A 6,478-nucleotide genomic window follows, 5' to 3' on the forward strand; every position below is an offset into this window, starting at 1 on the left:
AGAGATCGGGCTTCACCGTCGAATACTGCTGCCGTGTGCCGGCACACATCCTCCCAGAATGAAGCAGCTTTTTGGTCTGTTCCTTGTATTGGGTTCTCCGCAGAAATCTTGTACGCGCGAGCCAGAGCTTCGTCCTCCTGAGCACACCACTTCCGACCTCTCCCCATGGCGCCTGCGATCTTTCGGTTGAGTGAGTTTCTATTCGTGCACCAGAGTTGCTATTGGGGATCCGAATAGCAACTCGAATCAGAATTTCTATTTTCAAATAGCAATAGCAACTCCGAGTGGAGATAGCAGAATATATTCTTTCTGATTCCGTCGCTATTTTAGCAATAGCAACTCCGATAGCAACTCGAGTGGAGATAGCCTTAATAGCCATAGCAATTACTTTAGCTCGCACAAGCTGGTAAGGGAAAAATCTGAACGGACATAAGAAAATTCCTCATAATTTTTATATGAGTGTTTCTGGGTGTCTTCGATTTCTGCGCAGGCGTCTTCCATCTAGCCTGAATGAGCGTATCAATAATTAAAAAGTCATACCTGGTGCTTACCAGAAGGATAGCGCTGGCATTTATCTATTGAGTTGTCCAAGTACCGCCCTAAATAGAGAAGAATTGACTTCAGGAGCTCCAATAATGCACCAAATCGCTACCGTCTTACCCCGCACAGAGCGCCCAGGCATACTTATAAAATAAAGCGCCCAGTGAGCGCTTTATTCGTTTTGAGTGCCTAGGCGCTATTCTACGAACAAACTTCTTAACTTTGAAGAGCGCAGGTCAGGTGGAGATTATACAGCTACAAATATATATGCATGCACGTCACTTTATTATGTGCTGACAGCTCAACTGGTCGAAGCATGGATTGACATACTGCTGGTCCATGGATCGATTCTGGTTGTGTCAGTTGAGGGCCCACCAGGGAAGAGGGTTGTCGCGAGTTAAAACTCGTTAAAGCCCCGCACACATGTCAAAGCTTGTCAATTCCAATTAAGAAATTGAATCTAACATTGTTTTTTTTCTTTACCTAAAACAAGTATTTTTTTCTGATCTACACAAGGTATCCATCGACCTGAACAGCAAAATAGCCGCCACCTCTTACCAGAAAGACGTCTTTCGTGGCGTTTTCGGCCGTGTACGTGAAACTTGACATCAGACGGCTCTGGTTATCGACACTTTGAAGTCTGATGTTCCAGCCGTGCATCTTGGACGCAGCATAGATTTCCAGCTCGCCTGGATTTGCATGTCCGTCTCTTACCGAGGCAAGATAATCTTCATCCAGTAGTCCTGCCAGATCGTCTAGCGTAGCCATGTAACGCGTCAGCACAGATGCATACTCGTAAGGTGACATGTCCAAGCCGTATGAGAGACAGTAGAACATGCTGTTTCTCTCATTTTTCGGAATATACCAATTCGGTGCAGACACATGCACCAGCTCTTGTTCGCCTTCATCCGCCACGACGTGTTCGTATGCCGCATTCCACTTCACCATGTCAAAGTCGGGACTCAGCATATCCCTTAGCGGAGCGTGTAGCTGGTCCACGTTAAAGTCTTCTTCAGCAGCTAAACCCCAAAGAGAGAACCCCTTCTTGGTTTCAGCCGTTGACCTGGAGCCCACCCAGTCAAGCGTTCACTGTGCCACCGGGGAACCTTGAGGCTGCCTGCCTTCGTTTGTAGACTCTTGTCTCGCAGGGCTAAGCTAATATACTCGTCGTACTTTGACCGATAAAATTCTTAGTAACTCCTGTTAACGGCTACATCCAGAGGTTGAAGCAGGTTGATGAGGTTTGGAGGGACCACTAGAACGAAAACGTTATCGCGCTCCAGTCGCTGAGAATCAGCCAGTTTTACGTGACAGCCGTAGGGATCAATCAAGTAGAGAACAGGTTCTCGGTACAGTTGTGTCTCCTTTCTCCAACAAATCACAGTCTGCACATGTTGTAGGAGGATGTCATCACTCCACATTCCAGTGCTGTTGACGTCCACAAGGACACCAGCAGGACACTTAGGCTTGTTTTTCAGCTTTGAAAATAGCAGGTGCGGCTTCAAAAACTTGCCTTCAGCGGGGATTGCAAACGGTGCGTTGAAGCGTTTGTGGCTGGAACCGCAGTTTCGTAACAGGAGTTCTCTAGATCCACGCGTAGTTATCGTTGTCTTTGGTTCAGTCTCGAAGTAGCGGGGGCCTTGGTCCATGTTAATAATGTTCTTAGGCTTTATCCCATGCTTCGTGATGAGGCCCTGGGCTTGCTGGCGCTGATGAACCGCCGGAAAATAGCGGGTGCATCTGCCAGTAGAGTTCGTGTTGTAGTCTGTCGCAAGTTTCGACGCCCCTTGAACCTCGCTAACCAGCCCGACGAGGCCTCGAAGTCAATTGCATCATTGCCGTGCGGCTCACGATAAATATTGGCTGCTGGTAGTCTTATGGACGCGTATTTCACTCGTAAGCCTTTGCTGTTCCAATACGCGACCCATTCATATAGCCTCTCCTCCAATTTACCGTGTGCCGGCCGTCGTCCACCTCCGCTAAGGCGTCTTGCAGTTCTCGTGGTAATCTGTCGATCACACGAAGCACTCTCCAGCTCGTCCCTTTTTGCCCACCAGCCTCGAATAGTACTGGCCAAAACACCATCGTGTTTACCAACAGCATGGAAACCTTTTCCCTGAACACCACACTCGTATTCCCCAAGAATCAGGAGTGTCTGCATGACAGTATAACTACGACGTGAGCTGGGCATCGTTGGTTGGTGTAGTGGTGCTGAAGTCTTGTTGGAAAGCAGATATTTTTAGTATGAGCAGTTGAGCGTTGATGGTCTCAACTACATATGGAGATTAGATTTCTACATGCATTAGAGTCGTTCCAAACGCATGGGCTTAGAACTCATTAATTTAAAAGAGCCCTTCCCGCGGTGTGTCCTTGTATTCTACTTTAATCGTGTGACGGGGTCACAGAGCACCTTGCGCTGGAGGAAGTTATCTTCCGAGAGTATACAAACTCTCAGTGAACGGCAGTTCACAAGTCCCCTCTTTGTTCAAAAGAGAGCGAAGTGACCTGATTAAGGTAGAATGTAAACTGAGTATATTTATAGCTTGGGTTTAATACAAACTATAAGTCACCTATAGAAATGCAATGTCATTAGCCAATGGTTGGCTTTGGACGACCTTGGTACTTTGTACCAAATATCCCGAAGTATGACGTGTCACACTTCATGTAACCAGGGTACACTTAGGGCTACGTACCCCGTTACATGCTTTCCCACTTAGGTTCGATTTTCCGACTTATTCAGAGATGAAGAGGGTGCTTCGTCACAAACTTTCATTCTCAAAAGTCGAAAACCATCGACTTTGGCGCGCGAGCGCGGCGGACGCTCGCTTCACAGTAAGAACCTCGAGCAGCAGTCTGTGCGCTCTTCTTCTAGGTCACCACTTGAACCGTTTACCATGCCTCGTGGCACTGCAAAGAGCGGTGCGAAGACACGCTCCAAGGCTGCTGCCGGGAAGGCGCAAGCCAAGAGCACTAAGCCTCACGGCAAAGGCTCGGCACTTAAGGAGGCTACTCAGGTGGCCTTCGAGGCGATCGGCTCATCGGGCGATAAGGTTGTGGGCAAGCGAACCAGCAAGCGCCGCAGCCCGTCGCCCTCGGCCTCTCCAGATAATCGTCCGAACCCTCGGCTCGTAGAACGTGAGTTCGACTCTGCTAGTGAGGACGAAGCCGAGTCCGAGAGCACGCACGATGCTCCTGCGGGCTCTGCGGGAGGGCACAGCCGAATGCCCAGCGAGAACAAGGATGACAGCGTGCAATCGCTCGCTAGTGATCAAGGTGATCACAGTCCCAGGACGTCTGTGCGCTCTAAGAGTCCGCCGTCAAGGCTAAGGGCACTCCCAAATCTGGTGGCGATGAGGAAGAGATTCCTCGCAAACGTCTCTCGCTTGCCGAGGGTCTTGCGCGTGCTAAGGCCTCTAAAGCCAAAGGCGCCAAGCCGTCAAAGAAGCGTACAGCCTCTAAGTCTACACTCCGTGAGAAGAAGGAGACTCGACACTCCTATCGGGGCATCTTCGACTCCTCGGATGAAAAGGAGGAGAAAGAGGAAGAAGAAGAGGAGGAGGGTGCTATCTCTGAGCCCCGGGAGGTCACGAATGACCTCGACCAGCAGCAGGAAGATTTCCAAGCTGCCCAGTGTGTGCGTGGGGGCTCGGTGGTGGCACCGTCCTCCAGGGAGCTGCCATCAACTCAAGAGGGTATTGGCCTCCCGAGGAGAGCTCTGGGGCTGACCTTTTCTTAGAGGTTCTCGTCGCTCCTCGTGTCCTTGTGGGCGGCCCCACTTTTAGGGGCATTTACGAACGTGCCCTTGTTCAGAAAGAACAGCTGTTCGTTGACAACTTGGAGGCTGCTCGGTGCGTGCTTCTCAGAGCCACACCGCATCCCCCTTAAGGACTTTACGACTTGTCGTAAGAAGCCCGAGACCCGGGGTGGTCTCCCTCTATTCTTTGGGGATACCCCTGGGTTATAGCCCGAGAACTCCTCTCTCTCGCAGGAGTTCTTGTGAAAACATGTTCATGGCATGGGTGGAGTCTCTTAAGTACTCACCCACGGAGTTACGGGAACTCCATGAAGATTAGCAGCTGTCCCACATCCTGGACCAGCGTGATCTTCGTGTGAGGTTTGCCCACTTGATCAGCAAGCGTATGCTGCCAAGAGACACATCTGAAGCGCGCGGCTTCTAGCGCTCACGATGAGCGCGAGTACGGTATGTATTCATCGACCCGTACCCCGTTCGAGCAAGAAGCCCCAGACTACTTATGAAGCTGCCGACCGCTTCTGTTCCCAGATTGCGACAGCCTTCGAGCAGTCAATCAGGAAGCCGTTCAATCGACTCCCACGAGCTCTCGGAGTAGACATAACCCCTCCACTTCACGAGAGAGCTGTCGCTTACCGCGACACCGTTGCTCCTGGAGGATCCGCTCCACGTGGAAGTGGACTTCTCCATTCCGGTCAAGCAGGGGCGGAGGTGCCCTCGTACGAGTACGAGTACTCGGCGCCTCCCGAGAGCCACTCTCGTCCGAGTGCTCCGACTGCGGGTCCGACACAGGACCCTGAGGTTGACCGCCTCCGTCAACGTGTCCTCGTGCTTGAGATTGCACTTGGCCTTGGGACTGGCGGTAATGCTGCCGCCCAGGCCGGGACTGAGGGCGAGCTCGCTCGTCTTGCGGGTCGCCTGGACCTGGTGGAGCGAGAGATCGCGAGCCTGCACCTGCGGGTGGATCGCCGGGCCTCTTCGTCCGATCTGGACGAGGCCTTTCGAATGATCCGACGGATCGAGGCTTTGTTGCCACGTCTGGAGCCACCTGCGGCACACTCCCAGGCGTACGCGTATGGTGCGTACCCGGCGTACTCAGCGTACTCGGCGTATGGCGCCGGGGTCCGTTCGTATGGAGCCCCTCCGGCGTACGGTCTTGACCGCAGCCTTGCCGTCCCGACCGAGGCTTGGGTGCCTGCTCCGACGCCCTCGTCGACGACTGTGACCGGCCCTCGCTTCGAAGAGCTGGGTCAAGGGGGGCTGCGAGTCAGCAACCCCCTGCGGGTCAAAGTACCGCTTAAGACGTCCGACATAGAACGTCGGGTGCGTCTTCATTGACTTTGGAAGGTCGATGGTGTACAACGCACCATGTCTGGCCAGGACTGCAAAAGGTCCGATGGAGCGGTGCTTCAGTTTGCTGCTGCCAACAGAGCTAACAGTGTCTAGAGGTAGGTTCCTCGTGTCTAGCAACACTAAGTCACCAACCTCAAATATACTTAAGTTTCCTCTTCCTTGTTTGTCCGAGTACTCCTTTTGTTTATCTTGGGCCGCTGCCATGGCATCGCGGACCCTGCTGACAATGCTCAGCTTGGTATCCATAAAGGATTCCACCTGTTTCCGCAGCAAAACTGGCCTCACATCCGAGACCTGGGAGGAAAGGGCTTTCCGAGCCTCTCCTCACTTAGAATAGAGGAGTCAGTGTCTCCTCGAAGAGTGAGAGGCACGCTGGGGTGGCGGAAGCCGTTCAAATAGAACGGCGTGAGACCCGTGGACGCGTGCACCGCGTTGTTGAGCGCAAACTCAACAACTAGAAGCTGCGTCGACCACGTACGTGGCGCCGCGCACACACTGCGCAGAGTGTCCTCGAGCACTCGATTGACGCGCTCTGTTTGGCCGTCTGTCTGCGGATGGTCCGCAGTGGACATCTGCAGACGAGTTCCCAGTAAAGGGAAAAGCGTTTTCCAAAACGCAGCAGTGAACCGCGGGTCTCGATCCGAGACAATCGTCTCTGGGAGACCGTGATAGCAGAACACGCCATCGACGAACAACCTTGCGGTTTGTTCGCCCGTAACAGTGACGGGAACTGGAGCAAGATGGTACATCTTGCTCAGACGACACACGAACACCAAAATTCCGGTGTTACCGTGTCCGTCGGCGGGAAGCCCAAAGATGAAGTCAAGGCTCATC

The sequence above is a fragment of the Phytophthora infestans genome, genomic scaffold (assembly GCF_000142945.1).
Source record: "Phytophthora infestans T30-4 supercont1.51 genomic scaffold, whole genome shotgun sequence".
In the NCBI taxonomy this organism is placed as follows: Eukaryota; Oomycota; class Peronosporomycetes; order Peronosporales; family Peronosporaceae; genus Phytophthora; species Phytophthora infestans.